The sequence below is a fragment of the Marmota monax genome, unplaced genomic scaffold, assembly GCF_021218885.2.
Source record: "Marmota monax isolate L192 unplaced genomic scaffold, Marmota_monax_Labrador192_F-V1.1 WCK01_AAM20220418_F8-fsc00070, whole genome shotgun sequence".
Classification (NCBI taxonomy): domain Eukaryota; kingdom Metazoa; phylum Chordata; class Mammalia; order Rodentia; family Sciuridae; genus Marmota; species Marmota monax.
In genome coordinates, this window is record NW_026692116.1 from 5,711,758 (window position 1) to 5,732,024 (window position 20,267).

Here is a 20,267-nt window from a genome sequence, read left to right on the forward strand (position 1 = left end):
TCTCCACTTGCATGAATTCTTAGGTCCCTGTGTTGACATCTCTTTCTCTCCTGGTGCATTCCACTTTTGGAATCCTTGGTCTATTCTTGCAGACTTGGATGAGGACTCCTTGTTTGAACCCTTCTTAACTTTGAATCATTATGGTTGGAGACTGGGGCTGTGATATCTTCTCTCCAAGAAGGCTGTGAATTCCTTATAGGATCCAAGTTGCTTCCTCCCAAATGAGTATCTTTACACACCAAGGGGAGAAACAAATATTGCTAGAACAAAACAAACAACAAAATGAAATAAAACAAAGCAAAAATAGGCCCTTCTTTCCACAATGAAGGGGACCTACTCACTCTAAATTGGCATACCTAAGGTACTACCCAAAGAATCCTTCCGGTAACCAGTAAGCTTCAGTTCCTCAGTTTAAAAAAGGCAAAATTAAAAAATGGTGGTGGGTAGGCATCTTGACATATTAGCAAAAGAGAAGGAAATTAAGAAGAGAACCAGGTAGACTATAGTCAGGAAACTGGGAATTTAAGAGATGTGATCTGTTAATACCTTCAGTCTTCATCAGGTTGAGATTAAGACTGAGAAGAATCCTCTGCCTTTGGGCTTGGAGTCATTGTTGGGTAGACACACGACCGCAGTGGTTTGAAGAATGTATGAGAGATGAAGTAGAGACTGTATTTGCAAGAGCTTTGGCTGTGAAAGGAAAGGACAGTGAGAGGGGCTACAGGAGGGTGGTGGTGATGTTGGAGTTTTGGTTCCTTCAAAGAAGAAAGAGTGACTTCCTTGGGCTTGCAAGCTTCACTTGCATCATCTACTTCTTTAGAAATTTTAAGTTAACTGAGCAATAGGCATAGCCTGATCCACTATTAAAATGCCTTAAAGATAAAAATTATATTTTAAATAAACTTTATTTTTGAGAAGGAGAAATTTAGACTTGTGAAAGAGTTGCAAAGATAATACAGAGATTTCCAGTATACCTTTGCACCCAATTTTCCCTCCTATGAACATCTTACATTAATCTAATATAGTTGTTAAGGTTAACGAACAAACAAATTAGACAAACTGTTCATACATTATTGTTAACCAAAGTCTACACTACATTCAGGCTTACTTAGTTTTTATCTGATATCCTTTCTGGATCTCATCCAGGATACATAATATTTAGTCATGATCAATAATAATAATAACCAGGCAGCTGTTAGGCTGAGATAGATAGCTCCAACCTTCTAGGTTCCTCTCTAAGCAAATCCCAAAATCCAACTCAGAGTAACTTTACCAACTGGAAACTGCCAATTAATCATTACTAGAAACTCTGAGACTACGCCTTTAGCCAATCAAATATTTCCTTTGTCTCATTTTTTGTGAATATCTTATATAAATTTTCACTGGGTGTCTCATCCATGGAGTCCAAAACTGGTTGTAGGTTAGTGCCACCCAATTCATAAATCATTGACTGTTCAAATAAACTCTTTAAAATGATAATGTTTCTAAGTTTATTTTTAAATAGCCTGTTCTTGACTGTGATCATTTCTCGGCCTGCTTATTTTTGATGACCTTGGTAATTTTGAGGACTACTGATCAGATATTTTGTAGAATGTCTCTCAACTGGGATTTTTCTGATGCTTTTCCTCAGGGTTATGGGGTTTGGGGAAGAAGACCACAGAAGAGAGGTGTAATTTAATCCACATCAGATCAAGTTTATATTGCCAATTATCATTACTGATGTTGACCTTGACCACATGGCTGAGGTAGGGTCTGTCAGGTTTCTCCTTTGTGAAATTACTCTTGCTGCCAAACCCATGCCCTTTCCATACAGGACTGTTTGAATGGAAGTCATTACACTGGCCCATACTCTAGGAAAGAGGTGGTGTGCTCCATCTCCCTGAGGGTGGAATATTTACATAAATTGTTGGAATTCTTCTGCGTGATTTTTGTCTCTTTTCCTCAGGATATGTGAGTTTTTTAATCCTTAAAAAACCTCTCAATGACTTCATGCCTTGCTCACTAAGATTAAATTTGTAGGATAAATTTCATCCAGGAAGTTTGCTATTTGATTCATACTTTTCAAAACAGATTAACATGCTGACAGTAGCAGAAGCTGAGAGTAGTGATGAAGTCTCACAAAAATAATATTGAAAGTGTCTTGTTCACATATTTTCCTCGTCATTAACATTTCCATAGGCCAAGTAAAAAGTCATTTAATGGAAACTACTTGTAACAGTGATTTGAATAACTTGACGCTGAAGTCCTGGGTCAACATTTTTATTTGTCACTTTTCATTTCATGATTTCTGCATAGGTAGCATGGTGTAAAAATCAAAGTTAGAGAGTTTTCTTTTCCTTATAATTGCTCAATGGGAATGGAAGAGAAGCCACAGAATTAGGAAAACTGGTTGTGTTGGTCAGCCATAATCCTTCTGGGTTTTCCCATTTACTAGTCGTGGGATTGAGGGCAAATTAATTAGCCTCTGTAAACCTCACATTTCTCATCCATGAGAATAAACAATAAGAATAAAAATATTAATGTCTACATAACAATTTATTTTAAGGATTAAATGAGATAATATGCTTTCAAATGCGTTTGTAAACTGTAAAGTTGTACCAGTTTCTCAAGCTGTTAATTCCTAGGCTGACACTCAGCAGGGTGCACTGCTGCGCCCTGTGGAGTTTTTGACTAAAGCTCAGTAGGTGGTTTAGGGCCCAAGTTCCTTTAGCTGCTGTGTGTGTGTGTGTGTGTGTGTGTGTGTGTGTGTGTGTACAGTACTAGGGATTGAACATGCTAGGGAACTCATGCCCCTGAATAATTTTTTGGGCATAATTAAGTTAGGCCTGAGTATAAAGCTCTACCACTGAGTTACATCCCCAGCCCTTTTTATTTTCTGTTTTGAGAAAAGTTCTCACTAAGTTGCTGGGGTTGCCCTCAAACTTGCAATCCCCCTGCCTCAACCCCCGTCACTGGATTACATGTGTGCACCACTGCACCTAGAAACTGTTAAAAATTTTTATATCCCTTTTGATAGCTACTGGCAAGCCACACTTCCTGGCCAGCTCCTTCCTGGCTCTTTCAGACATCTGTCTACTAATAGGTAACAGATGGACCTGAATGATGGGAACATGAGGTTAAAGGGATAGTTATATAACTGGACCCACTGTGCTGACCTCCACATACTTTCTTTTAAAAAGCAACTTACCTGCAGCACTGCCTGGCTTAAGTCAATAAGTTATGTTACATTTCTCAGTGAACAACCTGTTCTCTGCAGGAGAAATGCAGTCCTTAAAGGCTCCTCCTTACTAATAAGACCACAAATAATCCTGAAAGGAGGGGGTTACTTTTGTGACCTTTACACAGACAAGATTCCAGAATTCAGAGAGATATGATAATTAGGATGAAAAGCCCCCTAACAATAAAATCTGTAAGAAAAACTTTCCATTAGAATGGGTCAGCATGGGCCAAAGTGACCCAGAGTTGCCTTGGGTATTTGCCATGAGCCATCAGGCAGGGACTTGGAAGTCCGATGCAATCCTGCTGTCAGTCAAAAGTCAAAAGGTGGATCTGGGCAGGACTCTCTGGAAACCTCCCTGGGATTCCCAATAAAATTGGAGGACAGGGGGATATCCCATCCTTCTCCTCTATGTGAGGACCCATTTTCTCCCTTGAGAGTATCCCCTTTTTTCCTTTTTTCTATCCTTTCTGATAAACTTATGCCTGCTGCTCTAAATAACATGGGTTATATAAATATAAATAACTGAGGGTGCTTTGGCTCTGCAGTGGGTTGTCTCCATCAATGTACTCATGGAATAAGTATAGTATCTAGGTTCATCACATATGAATGATTAAAGTACCCTGGTGTGAAGATATAAGGTAGGGAGCTAGGGATGTACCAGGATAGACTTTGTAAGGCAAACTTTCCTCTTACAGGGGTCATATTGGCTCTCTGAGGCAGCAAGGAGAGCCCTTCAGGGTACCACAGATTGACATGTAGACCTGAATTCACTCTGTTGTTCAGTGGACACCCACCTGCTAGTGAATACATTTAAGGTGGTGGACAGAGTTATTATACAGATAATTTTTTTTCCTGTTCCTTGCTTTCCCTTTGTTAAAATATTACCCAAAGTAATGAGCCCACGAGAGAAGTCATGATCCTGAATAATTTCTTGAATATTAGTAAGTTAGGCATCAGTACAAAGTTATCAAAACTTCTAAACCATTATGTAGTACTTGAGCTTGAAAATGACTGTTCTACAACCTGAATGCCTTTCAGTAGATGAATGGATTAAAAATGTGGCATATATACACAATGGAATATTACTGAGCAATAAAAGAGAATGAAATCATGGCATTTGCAGGTAAATGGATGCAGTTGGAGAAGATAATGCTAAGTGAAATTAGCCAATCCCCTAAAACAAATGGTGAATGTTTTCTCTGATATAAGGTGACTGACTCATAGTGGGGTAGTGAGAGGGAGCATGGGAAGAATAGAGGAACTCTAGATAGGGCAGAGGGGTGGGAGGGGAAGGGAGGGGGCAGGGGGTTAGCAATGATGGTGGAATGTGATGAACATCATTATCCAAAGTACATGTATGAAGACATGAATTGGTGTGAACATACTTTATATACAGTGATATGAAAAATTGTGTTCTATATGTGTAATAAGAATTGTAATGCATTCTGCTGTCATGTATTTTAAAAATAAAAGCAATTAAAAAAAAGAAAATGACTGTTCTAGGGGATTAGATAACACCATCAAAAAATAATTAAGTAGTTTCTTCACAAATACTTTATAACTTGAAGGGAGTTTACTAAATCAATTCCATTTTGTTAAAAAAATATTTCATATTTGGGAAGATACAGTAATATAATAATTTTTCAATTACAGTTCATATTTTGTTTTTCCAACATTTTGGCTAATTTAGTTTCAATTTATAAGAATTATATCAATTGAAATTGAGGACTCACATATTTTTTATAATTTCAAATCACTTACTAATGTGATTTTTTACATCATTGTTTTTGAGGAAAAAGAAGTCATTTATTTTATTTTGGTATTACAAATTAAAATCAATAGTCCCTAAGGAAAACCAAGAGCATTTCAGCCTCCTTCTCGTTGTTTAGCTTTGAGGGTCTGATTTCAACTGCAAGGAAACTCAACATGCCATTCCAAAACGTCTTGGTGATTTTTCCTTTCCCCAGTTACTAGTCTTGTAAAATGAAAACTATTATGAGATAGTTACTGCACATAGATTAGCACTTTGATATTTTATTTTATGTACAGGTATTTTGTAGCTTTAAAAATTCTTACCACTGATCAAAACTTTCTTATCTACATTTATTTTTGTTAAGCATATGACTTGATAGCATTGGATTTAAATTCTAATAAGAAAAAAAAAACATTTATCAAAGAAACTGGGGATGGAAAGGACAGTGAAATCCATTGGATTTACTTGCATATAGTAATTTATGCAATGTCTGGATGACTTTAATCTGTGCCAAGAATAAGAGCCAAGAATTTTAAAACCAGAAAGGTTCTTAGAAATTATCTTGTAATTTGCATCTTTTTATGATGAGGGAGACTGAATTCCATGAAAATTAAGTAACCTGGATTCAAACAGAACTGCTCTGAGAAAAACAGAATGGCTTACGACTTTGTGTTCTTCATTGTTTCTTACCCAGTGCCGATTAAGTGACAGCTTAGTCCCTATAAGAATCAGATATGTCCAAGGCCACTGATGATAACTGAAACAACTGGCTTCATTCATTGAACAGCATAAGGAATTGAGCTACCAAATCTGGCTGTTAAAAGTAATATTTTATTGATGGTAGTAAAATACATAAATATATGAAGTCTGCAAATTATTATAATAGTATACTTTCAACTGTGATAAAATCATCCCAAATAGAACTCACTAAGGCACAAAGAGAGGATGCTTTGATGTGAAGGGTCTAAGGTACCTCACTTAATTGAAGGATGCACTGTATCACCAAACTGAGAATAAAGTCAGCTTCAAGAATACCCTGAACAGGAACTGCTGCTGCCGGGACTCTCATTTTCATCTCTCTCTGCACCTTCTTGAAGCTTTCATTTTGAACTATGGAAGATGTTGAGGAGGGGGCAGGGGAGGAAGTAACTGTACAAAAATCAAGAGCTTGGAGGCTGAGGCAGGAAGATTCCAAGTTTGAGGTCAGCCTGGACAACTTAGTGAGACTGTCTCAAAATAAAAACTAAAAAACACCCAAGTGGTCGTAGGTTCTGTGTTCTGTGAATCAAATGTATGATATGTCAAGATCATTGTATTGTCATGAGCAACTAATAAAACAATAACACTCAAGTGTTGAGGATATATCTCAGTGGTAGAGCACTGTCTAGTATGCATAAAATCCTTGGTTGGATTCCTAATATCACTTAAAAAAATATCAAGGGCTTTAGGGGTCAATTCAGTTTTGCAAATTATATTAGTCTGTTGACAGCAACACAATACCACAGACTGGGTGCATTATAAAGAAAAGAGACTCTCTTCAGTTCAAGAGATCCAAGGTTGAGGGGCTGCATCTGGTGAAGGCATTTTTGCTGGCATGTCTGAGGCAGTGCAGGGCATCATGTGGTGAGAGACAGGGAGCATGCACATATGAGCAGCTCATCTGGCCTCTCTCCCTCTGTTAAAAGCCACCAAGATTCAATTGTGTATGTGTGGGGTCTACCCTATGATCTTATCTAGTGCTAATCACCTCTCAAAGGCCCCACCTCTAAATACCTTAATAGTTGGATTAAGTTTTACCCCTCTTAATACTTCACAGTGGGGATTAAATTTCAACACAGGAAGCCTTGGGGGAACAGACACACTGAAACCATATCCAAACCACAGCACAAATTTACCTTTGACGTGTTACTTAATTGCTCTAAAGCAATAAAAATCAGTCAATAGGTCTTAGTCTGTTATTTGCTGCTGTAACAAAATTCCAGTCTTTGTAATTTATAAAGAAAAGAGATTTACTTTTCAAAGTTCTGGATGGTGGGAAGTTCAAGAGTGTGACACTGGCATCTGGTGAGGGGGACCTTCATGCTCTATCACATTATGGCAGAGGGCATGGCAGCACAAGAGCAGAAGAATGAGCATGAGAGCAATGTGTGGAAGAGGGATAGAGGAAAGGGTATGAGAGCACATGAGACGAAGTTGAGAAAGACAAATTCAATTTAATAGCAACCAACTCTCACAATAACTAACCCACTCTTCCATAACTACCTTAGTTCATCATGAGGGTGGTGATTGCATGACCTGATCACCTTTTAAAGGGCCACCTCCTGATACCACTACATTGGCAACTGCATATCAACATTAACCTCAGAGAAAACATTCAAATTATAGCAAAAAATAAGTTTCTCTGGAGTTTTCTTTGAGAGAGTTGTAAGCACTAATATACATAAGGTACTCAGCGTAACAGTTGGCCTATAGTAAAGCTATGTATAAATAGTATTATTATCATATGTTTAAAATATTATTTGATAACATGTCTTTCCTCCCTATTCTTTTAATGTTTCCTTGGATGAAAAGCAAACATACAAAACAACAACAACAACAACAACAACAACAACCAGAAAACAAATATCAGCATTTATAGACTCTAAGATGTCTTCAGTTATGTGATGGACCTTTAGTTTAGGTACCACTACAAAAGACAGTTATACTATGGCTCAGTTATCACTTGAACTTTTTATTTTATACATCTTGTAAAAGCTCTTTTAGACTTATTTAGATCTAACATGATCCAGTATCAATATTATGCATACATAGAAAGTAATACATAAGCAAAATGCCTGGTTAAATTATTCATAAAACCTGTTCACCTTCTGTGTCTTTTCAACCACATTTCAACTCAGAGGCATCAATGTGTGTTTTTCCGCATAAATTATCCTTTGTTTCATCAACAGCATGGGTGGAATTAAATTTCTTTTAAAAAGGCTCCACTAATACTTCCAGGCCTTTTTTTTCTGAATTGCTCACACCCATTCTGCTGTTCTACAAGTTTTGATGCTGGTATTTTCATGATCTGAGCAGCAATCAAGTCATCAAGAAAAATAACCCATTTAATCCGTGTTCAAAACATGTCTTATATTTCATCAGCTACCTGCCTCATGGATAATGCAAGACATCATAAGTGGTGTGAAGCTTCTTGATTTCAGAGATGTGAAAATGTAAAAAATATGTGCATCTAATAATTTATGCACATGTGGTGCTGTACTGCCCATATCACTACAGGTGTCTTCCTTTACTATACATATATGCATACATACATACATACATAAAGTCATCTTGAAATTATTTGAAATAGTTTAGTGCATTAAAAATTATTTGAATAATGTCTCTTTAGCCTATATAACATGTGTTATACTGGAATCAATTGCTTTGCTTTTTGTTTTATTTTGAACATCAACAGACAATGATAGGCTGAACTTTCAGACCAAAAACAACTTTCTTCAAGTGAAAGAATGCTTTTCTTTAGTTTTATGGCATCCAACTCACAGAGAATTTGGTGCCATATGAAGAGACTTGAAATCTGATGTTTTTCCTGCAAAGATTTGTTGTTATGCTGTAAAAAGCAAGCAATAGCAAGGCTGAAGTACCAATGGTACAGAATAGAGGACACAGAGACAAACCCTCATAATTACAGTTATCTCATACTAGACAAAGTTTCCAAAAAACATATATTGGAGAAAAGATAGCCTCTTCAACAAATGCTGCTGAGAAAACTGGAAATCCATATGCAGCAAAATGAAATTAAGCCCCTATCTTTTACCATGCACAAAACTCAACTCAAAGTAGATCAAGGACCTAGAAATTAAACCAGAGACCCTGTCCCTGATGGAGTCTTACTAAGGAAGTCAGGGCCTAATCCCACATTCTTAGTAAGACTCGTATAGTATTAGAAATAAAATCAAGAATCAACAAATAGGGTGGATTCAAACTAAATATCTTCTCAGCAAAAGAAATAATCAGTGAGGTGAACAGAAAGCCTACAGAATAGGAGAAAATTTTTACCCCTCACACATCAGATAGAGCACTAATATCTAGGGTATATAAAGAACTTAAAATCTTAACACCAAAAAAAAAAAAAAACACAAATAACCCAATCAATAAATGGGCCAAGGAACTGAGCAGACACTTCTCAGAAGATGATACACAATCAATCAACAAATATATGAAAAAATGTTCAACATCTCTAACAATTAGACAAATGCAAATCAAAACTACTCTAAGATTTCATCTGACTCCAGTCAGAAAGGCAGCTATTAAGAATACAATAACAATAAGTGTTGGCGAGGATGTGAGGAAAAAGGCACACTCATACATTGCTGGTGGGACTGCAAATTGGTGCAGCCAATATGGAAAGCAGAATGGAGAATTCTTGGAAATATGGGAATGGAACCACCATTTGATCAGCTATCTCTCTCCTCAGACTATACCTAAAGGACTTAAAAACAGCATACTCCAGGGACACAGCCACATCAATGTTCATAGCAGCACAATTCACAATAGCTAAATTGTGGAACCAACCTAGATGCCCTTCAGCAGATGAATGGATAAAGAAAATGTGGTAAATATACACAATGGAATATTACTCAGCATTAAAAGAGAATAAAATCATGGCATTTGCAGGTAAATGGATGGAGCTGGAGAAGAGAATGCTAAGTGAAGTAAGCCAAATCCAAAAAAACCAAAAAATGAATGTTTCTCTGATATGCAGATGCTGATCCATAACAGGGATAGGGGTGAGGAGCATGGGAAGAATGGAGGAAATTTAGATAGGACAGAGGGGAGGGAGGGGAAGGGAAGAGGTATGTGGGTAGGAAAGATGGTGGAATGAGGTGGACATCATTACACTAAGTATATATAAGAAGACATGAATAGTGTGAGACTACTTTGTGAACAACCAGAGACGTGAAAAATTGTGCTCTATATGTGTATTATGAATTGAAATGCATTCTGCTCTCATGTATAGCAAATTAGAGTAAATAAATAAAATTTTAAAAATATAGATCTCAAGGCAAAACAAACAACAACAACAACAACAACAACAAAAAAAAAAAACAAGCAAGCAGTAACAAGGTTTAAGTGTGTTATTTATTTATTGGTACCAGGATTAAATCCAGGAGCACTTAACCACTGAGCCACATCCCCAGCCGTTTTTTGTATTTTATTTAGAGACAGGGTGTCATTGAGTCGCTTAGGGCCCTGCTAAATTGCTAGGGCTGATTTAGAATTTGTGATCCTCCTGCCTCAGCTTCCTGAGGGGCTGGGATTACAGGAATGCACCACCACGCCCAGTGCATAAGTGTTTTTAAAGGAATATATTTCCTTTATTTTTCAAGCTGAGGGTATACTCAGCTTCACTTCAGGAAAAAGTAAGAGGATTTTTATAAAAGTTTTATGAGATTACTAACCTGTCTTTTTTCCCCTAGTTTTTTTAAATACAAGGCATAATATACATAAAATAAAATACACAGTTTTAAAATAAAGTTAAATGGCTTAAATTCATGTAACTGCCACGATCAAGAAATAGAACTTTTCAATGAATTCCTGCCCCTTCCACATAATCTGGTCTTTTAATTTAAGCTGTGATCAATAACATATTGAAATGACAGACCAAAAGAAGGAAAAGAAAAAGAAAGTTCTTAAGTGATCCTGAGTGAAACAATGAAAAATCCAGAGTCTCTTCCCTTCTTAATTTTAATTGCTATGGTTATATCTAGACTATTTTCAAGTAAGATAGTTCTTTTTTTAAAAAAAAATATTTTGTTTTAGTTGTAGTTGGACACAATACTTTTATTTTGTTTTTATGTGGTGCTGAGGATCAAACCCAGAGCCCTGAACGTGCTAGGCAAGCGCCCTACTGCTTAGCCACAAATCCCAGCCCCAAGATAGTTATTCTTTAAATGTTTGATATTAACTTGTATAGTAACAAAATATGATATAGTAACACATTTGAAATATTATACATATTTAGCCAGCCTGGTTTATGTACCTTGTGGTCTCTTATTTCATTTTAAGCAAAAATTGTGCATAGATTTATCTACCACATGAATTCCCGACTTAGCCTACCAATGTCAAAACTCTGTACTCTGTATAAGCTGTAGTAATTACTGTAACATTTTTTTTCCCTTTATACATGGTGTAATCAAGTGAAGTGGCGACTGTGAATAACTATTATTCAAATGTGTAAAGGTGACATGTCCTCCCTTCTCATCTCCTGTATGAAACTGTGAGACTTTGTTAGGATAAATCTAATGTTTCTTTTGCCCATTTTGCTCTAAATGTGAATCAAATAAAGGCACAGGTAGCAAACTGCTTGTTGAACATTGAAGCATGTCAATATTTCTCAAGGGATAAGGAAATTGGATAGAAATCAGAACCCTGGGCTATTACATATTGTACCTATGCATTCATTCATTCTTGATTCATTATACAAATATTTAATGTTTTTTATATGCTAGATACTGGGAAAAGAGTTGGAGATGGGACCAAAGATGACTTAGAAATATTCCCCCATCTCGAAAAAAGGTACACTCATACACTGCTGGTGGGACTGCAAATTGGTGCATCCTATATGGAAAGCAGTATGGAGATTTCTTGGAAATTTGGGAATGGAACCACCATTTAACCCAGCTAACCCTCTCCTCAGTCTATACCCAAAGGACTTAAAAACAGCATACTACAGAGACACAGCCACATCAATGTTTATAGCAGCACAATTCACAATAGCTGAACTGTGGAGCCAACCTAGATGCCCTTCAATAGATGAATGGATAAAAAAATGTGGCATATATACACAATGGAATATTAGTCAGCAATAAAAGAGAATAAATTCATGGCATTTGCAGATAAATGGGTGGAGTTAGAGAAGATAATGCTAAGTGAAGATAACCAATCCTAAAAAACCAAATGCCCAATGTTTTCTTTGATATAAGGAGGCTGATTCATAGTGGGATAGGGAGGGGGAGCATGGGAGGAATAGACAAACTCTATATAGGGTAGAGGGGTTTGAGGGGAAGGGAGGGGGCATGGGGTAATTAATGATGGTGGAATATGATGATCATTATTATCCAAAGTACAGGTATAAAAACACAAATTGGTGTGAATATACTATGTATACAACCAGAGATATGAAAAATTGTACTCTATATATGGAATAAGAATTGTAATGCATTCTGCTGTCATAAATATAAAAAAAATTACAAAAAAAGAAATATTCCCCCATCTCAAAAAAGTCATACTCTACTGGGGTTATAAACATGTAAGCAATTATGGTAGTCTCATGAAGAGTAAATATGATAAGTGATGGGGGAAAAGAGAAGGGGTCCTCAACTCAGACTCATAAGGAGGGATGGGATTCAGACTTGAAGAATGAGTCAGAAGTGAGAAAGTATCTTAAGACAAAGAAGAGAGGTAAGAATAAAGCAGGAGGTAAAATGATCCCATAGCAGGACCCGTGCATGAATGTGCTTCATCTAGAAATAGATGAAATAGATGACGACATCCATGAAGAAATGCCTCATCAGTGATCCAGAGGGCAGTGAGGATCCCAGGAATATAGCAGACTGAAACAACAATAGACAAAATATCCTAGTTTAATCTTTTATTCATAGTTTTTGTATCACAAGGGAGAGGGGGAGAGAGAGATTGAAAGAGGGAGAGATAGAAGAGAGAGAGAGAGAGAGAGAGAGACAGGGAGAGATACCCAGAGACAGACACTGAGGCAGGGAGAGATACCCAGAGACAGACACTGAGGTGGTGTTACCAGGTGGTAGGAGTGCCACAAAGGAGATTTTCTTTTTCTATTTTCTTGACTTGATTTTTCTTTCTACTAAAACCAGAACAAAATAAAAGGAATGAAAACCAGCAGGGAAATACAGAAACACTCCACAAACGGACGATTGTTTTCATACAGATTGTGTCAAAAAGACCAACAAAATAGTGCTTCTTTGTTCTGTTACTGGGAAAAGCAGGCAGGAAATCTCATTTAGTCCCATGATTTAAACAGGTGGACGATGATCCGATGAATAATCTTTCAAGCTCTGTCTCCCACTGCAGCTTCTGAGAAGCCCAAACCACAGTTTCTAGGGACCTGGTGCAATGCCTGGTACATAGTAAGGTGCTCAGTAAATGCTCATTGAAGAAGGTAGGTAGAAATCTAACTTTCCAGCCTGCTTTTCTTGAGCTCTTCTCCTTTCTGGTTTTGTTTGTTTGTTTATTTATTTTTATTTTTTGAAGACCCTTTTTTTTCACAATATCATTTTTATTTTATTTATTTCTTTTTATGTGGTACAGAGGATCGAACTCAGGGCCTTGCAGGTGCTAGGCGAGCACTCTACCGCTGAGCCACAACCCCAGCTGAAGACCCTTAACTCACCTGGCAGGGCCTTCATCACCCTCTCACAAAAGGGACTCTTGTCCTCCTGGAGTGGATTCTGAGCTCCTGGGGCGCAGTGGCTTTGTCCTGTTCATCATGCTATATGCCTGAAACCTCATCAAGTGACTAGCATATGGTAGGTGCTCTGTAATTCTGTTGAATAAGTGATTTTATCAAGGACTTATAAATTTTGCAATTAATTTATTTGTATTAACAAATATTTTTTGAATCTCCCATTTTCATTGCTCTGTTTTAGATATGGAGGATACAGAGGTGACCCAAATTGATTAAGTCCTTGAAGTTTAAATTCCAGTGGAGACAGACAATGAGCAAATCAGACTCCATGTTTGACACAGGGACCCTGACAATTTTCAAGCTGCACACTTCCTTTTTTCCCTTCACGTCCAACTGCTGGGAAAGTAAGAAAGCCTGAGAGCTCACTCTTTTGGTGCTGGGGGGGGGGGGCAGGTGTACAGACCATGGAAATCTCAATGGTGTGCAGAACTCTAAGCCAGGCACCACCCCCTAACCACATGAACATCAAAGCCATTTGCCCTTCCCTTCATTCAATCAATCTCTAACTGTCCTGATTTTCCCAGAAAGCCTCAGCTTGCAAGCCATAAAACTTTTCCACTTGGAGTATGATCCACTTGGAGCATGTATCATTATTCTGGACATCTTGATCAATGTAGCAATGATGGTAGAGTTATTGTTCCTATTATCTGTGTGGTGGCTCAATCCATCCAAATTGCTATTACAAAATACCTTGGATTGTATAATTGATAAACAACAGAAAATTATTTCTCACAGGCCTCAAAGCTGGGAAGTCCAAGATCAAGGCACTGGTATAGTTAGAGTCATTTTTCTCAAAGATAGTGCCTTTTTGCTGTGTCCTTACAGGTGCAAGGGGAAGTGTTATTGTTAGAATATAAGGTGTCCCACTAAAGCTCCTGTGTTAATGCAGGAACATTTAGAGGTGAAAATGATTGGATTAAGAGACTTCTAGGTGGCAATTGTAGGCAGGTGTGGCATGTTTGGAGGAGGTGGGTCACTGGAGACATGCTCTAGAAAGGTTCATCTTTTTTGTAGCCTCATCCCCCTTCTCTCTTTCTGCTTCCTGGATGACAAGCAGTGAATGGCCTTCTTCTTCCATACCCTCCTGCCATGATTTTCTTCCTTACTTTGGGCTCAGAGCAATGCACTTGGCCAACCACAGACTAAACCTTTGAAACTCTGAGGCAAAATAAACTTTTTTTTGCCTCTAAGTTGTTCTTGTTAAATATTTTGATCACAGCAATAAAAAGCTAATACAGAATTTGGTACTGAGAAGTGGGATCATTGCTGTGACTAACCTGATCATGTGGTTTACAAGTGTGTGCATCTGGTTTACAGAGAGAGTTTGGAAAAGTCTGGAGACACAGGATAGAGATTCCTCAAAATTTTGTATGCAGAGCTTAAAGGGTGATTCTGGTGGGAGTTCAAAAGATCAGGATGCCTTCAGGAATACAGACAGTAAAGACTATGCTCATGAGGTTTCAGAGGGAAATATGAACTCTTGGGAATTGGACTAGAGGCCATTTGTGTTATATATTAGCAGAGAACTTTTCTAAAATTTCCCCATGTTCCAAGACAGTATGTGAGGATGGACTTAAAGGTGATGAACTAATTAATATGGTGAAGGAAGATGTCAAGGCAGCACAACACTCAGTCTGTGTCATGGATTTTGCTGGTGCTTTTTAGCCCAGTTTACTGTGAGAATTATGAACAGAAAGCACAGATTAAGGATTTCAAATACTTGCAGTTTAGCTAGAAAAATGCATGTCAAACTAGGGCCAAGGAAGCATTGGTTGTTGAAGAGATTACAGCCACAAAAGAGATACTAAGTACTTTGCACAGAGATGATAAGAAAGACGACTTGAGGGCATTTTAGGAATTTATAACATCATACCAATTGCAGGCTCAAAGATGTAGAAGATAAAATTCTTTTAAGAAGAGATCATGGGGGCACCCTGCTTTCACAAGAGTGCTAAGAAATTGTTTCACTATGCTCATCTGATAGGATACTCACAGATTGCTGCAGCTATGATCCCAGGGGGGCCCAGCTACTGCACGAGCTGGTGGCAGACCTTGGCATCATCCATACCAGGCAGGAATACAGGGTGCTGAATTTAAAGGGTTTGGAGGCCTTTGCTGAGATTTCAAAGGAAAGCCAGGCAAATTGTAGCAGGGTTAGAATCCCTGCAGGCTGCCCATGAGAGGGTGATAGTAAAAAGCAACTGTGAGGGTGAAAACAAAGTTGAAATGGAAACCCTAGGGATTAAGAGGTGCCAGTGATGTGGACTGTCTGCTGAGAAAAGCCACTGACTATGAAGAGAGGTCATGTGTACTGAAACTGTGAAGGCCAAAGGGGCAGGACTGCCAATCCTTTGGAAAAAATATCTTGCTGTCATCTGACTTAGATGCTATATGCAGAGTTATGGGTTATATTTGCCTAGCTGGATTTTGGTCTTGTTTTCGTAACTTCCCTTCTTTCTATGCCATTAATCCTCCGTTTTATAAGGGGAATGTTTATTGCATGCCACTGCGTATTGGATATACATAATTTGCTTTTGATCTTTACAAGGGCTCATAGTTAAGAGTTTGCCTTGAGTGCCAGAGGAGACTTTGGACTTCGGGCAATGCTGAGACTTTAAAACTATGGAGATCCTTGTAGATGGACTAATGTTTTTTTTTTTTTCCTTGTGAGATTAACATGAGTTTTGGGGTGCGGGAGTGGAATACTATGATTTAGATATGAGGTGTCTTCCAGAAACTCCTGGTTAATGCAAGAATATTTATAGGTAAAATGATTGTATTAAGAGACTTCTGGATGGTAACTGTAGGGAGGTGAGGCATGACTAGATGAGATGGGTGACTGGGCACATGCCATCTTCTCTGCAATCTCTTTTCCACTCTACTTTCTGATCAACATGAAGGGAACCGTGCTCCTGAACCATGTCCTTCTGCCATAATAATCTGCCTCTCCTTGTGCAGTGGACTTGGCTGGCCATGAACTAAACCTCTGAAACTGAACTAAAATATCCTTTCTCCTTTAAGTTGTTCTTGTTGGATATTTTGGTTACAGTGCTGAACAGCTGACTAATGCAGACAGGTAAGTTTCCTCAAGCCTCTTTTGAGAGGACACCAATCCCATTAGATGAAGATTCCACCTTTATAACCTAGTCACCTCCCAAAGGCCCTAGTCCCAACACAATCACATTGGGGTTTGAATTTTGGGGGAAAGAAATATTGAGCCTACTCCATGGAGAAAATGCAAGACATATATAAACAAACCAGAGGATTTCAGGTAATGGTAAATGTTATGAGAAAAATAAAAGAGGACAATAAGATAAAGAGCAAAGTGAGGTGGTAGACAAGGGATGGGGTAAGGCTGAGCTCTGCAGAATTATGTGAAATCTTAAATCTCTTGACTAGACCTCAACTTACTGTGGTGGGGACAGCTAGCTATCACTCAATGGTCTTTCCCCTTTCTCCATAATAAAGAAGAAATAACAAGAATAGCAATACTTAATTTCTTTCTCTATCTTGAGCTGAATACATGACCTCCCTGATAAAATTGACATTGTTTAGGTCCCCTTTAAACTAGGACTGAGTTCTACCCATTGGGATTAAACTGGATCTCATTCTGCTGATGGGGTGAAATTCCAGAAGCCACCCTGATCCACAAAATAACTGTGAGAATTGAAGCACAGCAGGTCTACAAAATAAAGGATGGTTGGCTCCAGACACTGTCTACCTCCAGACTTGAACATATAAAAGAACACCCCTTATATCTTGTTAAAGCCACTGAAATTTTAGATTCTATTTTTTTCTCATCTCTCAATATTTTTTATCAACTTTATTTTTGTTGGTTGGCCTTAATATTGATTTTGCTCCTTCTGTTTTTCTCTTTGCTTCTGTTATTTTTTTCCTCATTGAATATTTTGCAAATGTCAGACATCTTGAGCTATTACCTGCAGAATCATTTTAAAAATTTAACTTTTATTATAGAGAATGTAAAATATACAAAACAGGATAAACTAAAATGTTGAATTATTTACCAATCACTCAGTCCAATCCTCAGACCTCATATTATTATTTTGAATGTTTTGTTTGTGCATTATAATTGTACTTTAATAGTGGGGTTCATTTTGACCTAATCATACATGCATAGAATAGAATTTGCTCCATTTCAGTCACTGCTATTTTCTCTTTCTCCCTCTTTCCTCCAGCTGCTCTCCTTCCTCTACTGGTCTTTCTTCTATTTATTTATTGTTCTTTATTGATGTTTTATAGACACACATAAAGGTGACATTCAGTAAGGTATATATATTCATATATATATATATATATAGCACAATTTGATGAATTTCATTTCACAATTCTTTCCTTTTCTTGTCCTTCCTCCCTCCTTCTCTATCCCCTTCCACTATTCTACTGATCTCCTTTCCATTGTCAAGGAATTTTCCCCCTTCACCTGGCACTTTTTTTCCCCTTATTCTACTGTTTCTTCCACAAAACATTTGATCCTTGACTTTCTGAGTCTAGCTTATTTCACTTATCCTGGTATTCCTCATACCATCCATTGACCAGTCAATACCATAATCTCATTCTTCTTTATGCTGAGTAAAACTCCATTGTGTTTGTTTATTTATTTATTTATTTAGAGAGAGAATTTTTTAAATATTTATTTTTCAGTTTTCAGTGGACACAACATCTTTATTTTATTTTATATGGTGCAGAGGATCGAACCCAGCACCCTGCACGTGCCAGGTGAGCGCATTACCGCTTGAGCCACATCCCCAGCCCTCCATTGTGTTTATATACCACATTTTCTTTTTCTACTCATCTCTTGATGGACACCAAGGCTGGTTCCATAGTTTGGCTATTGTGAATTGTGCTGCTATAAAAATGGGTATGCATGTATCACTATAGTAGGCTGACCCTATCTCTTTAGAATAAATTCCAAGGAATGGGATAGCTGGGTCATATGGTGGTTCCATGCCTAATCTTTTGAGGAATGTCCATATTGTTTTCCAAAGTGGTTGTATTACTTTGTGGTCCCACCAAGAATGTATGAGTATAGCTTTTCCTCCACATTCTCACCAGTGTTTATTACTTGTATTCTTGATGATTGCCATTCTTGATGGTTGGACCCAGATGAAATCTCAGTTGTTTTAGTCAGCTTTTACACTGCTATGACTAAAAAAGTTTATTTGGCATTCATGGTTTCGTAATCTCAGTCCATAGATGGCTGACTCCATTGCTGTAGGTCCAAGGAGAGGCAGAACATCATGGGGGAAGGGTGTGGAGGATAAAGTAGCTCAGAATATGGCATCAGGAAGAATAAGAGGAAGAGGAAGAAGAAGAAGAAGAAGAAGAAGAAGAAGAAGAAGAAGAAGAAGAAGAAGAAGAGGAGGAGGAGGAGGAGGAGGAGGAGAGAGATATCTCTGCTTCCACAACATATATACTCCAAAGGCATGTCCTCAGTGACCTACCACTTACAGCCATACCCTACCTGCCGACAATTACTACCCAGATAATCCATTCAAGCGAATAATCCATTCATGCTGCACTGATTAGGTTAAGGCTTTTGGACCCTTAACCTAATTTCACCTCTGAACTTTCTTGCATTTCTCATATGTGAGCTTTTGGTGGACATGTCATATCTAAACCATCACATCAGTGTAGGTTTCATTTGTGTTTCCCTGATTTCTAGGAATGTTTAATATTTTTTATTTGTGCATTATACTTGTGTATTATGGTGGGATTTGTTATTACATATTTGTACATGTACACAATCTAACAATATAATTTGGCTGATCATGTTTTTCATATATTTGTTGTCCATTAGTATTTCTTCTTTTGACAAATGTCTGTTTGTTGTTTTGCCAATTTATTGATTTTTTTTTGGTGTTATGTGTTTTTTGAGTTCTTTATATATTCCAACATGTATATATATGCATGCTATGGTTAGGATGTGGAGAAATTGTCCAAAAAGATCAAGTGTGAGACAATGTGAGAGGGTTCAGAAGGGATAGATAATTGGGTTATGAAAGCCTTAGCCAAATTAGTGAATTAAGCACTTGATGGAATTAATTGAGTGGTGAGGTGTGGCTGGAGGAGGTGAAGCATTGGGGATATATATATATATATATATATATATATATATATATATTTTTTTTTTCCCCCCCCCACTGGTGAGTGAATTCTTTCTCTGTTTTCTGATCATCAGGTGAGCTGCTTCCCTCTGCCACACTCTTCTGCCATAATGTTCAGCTTCACCTTGAGCCTCAAGGAATGGAATCTGCTATCTATGGATTGAACGTTTGAAACTGTGAGCTCCCAAATAAACTTTTCCTCCTCTATAATTACGCTGGTCGGGTTTTTTAGTAGCCGTGGCGAAAAAGTTCACTAAAACGATACAAACACACACACACACACACACACACTCACATACATACATATATATAAACATATATAAACACACGCACACACACACACACACACACACACTCTCACATATATTAATCCCCTGTTGGGAGGAACAACCAATGAAGATTTTCTCTCATTTTGTAGGTTTTCTTTTCATGCTCTTGTTTTCTTCGCTGCCCAGACCTCTTTTGTTTGAGCAGCAGGTGACTCCATCCTCTTTATTTCTTCTAGATCTTATAACGGATTCCTAACTCGTGATTTCCTTTGCCTCAGAGATCATCCTTTTTCTAATATTCCCCATACTTTTCACCCTTCCCTCTTTTCTTCATCCTTTCCTCTCTTTTTCTTCTCCTTCCTATCTTCTTCCCTCCTCCTACTATTTTCTTTTCCTCTTT

General features: G+C 37.7%; 1 protein-coding gene across 1 annotated transcript in view; it reads left to right on the forward strand.

Annotated features, from left to right (window-relative positions):
• The window catches only part of Tlcd4 (TLC domain containing 4), an 89,635-nt gene extending 69,861 nt beyond the window's left edge, over positions 1–19,774 (forward strand). The window contains exon 10 of the mRNA XM_058585395.1: positions 19,673–19,774. The gene's annotated coding sequence lies outside the window, so the exon portion shown is untranslated. The remainder of the gene's footprint in view (positions 1–19,672) is intronic.
• Positions 19,775–20,267: the final 493 nt, after the last annotated feature.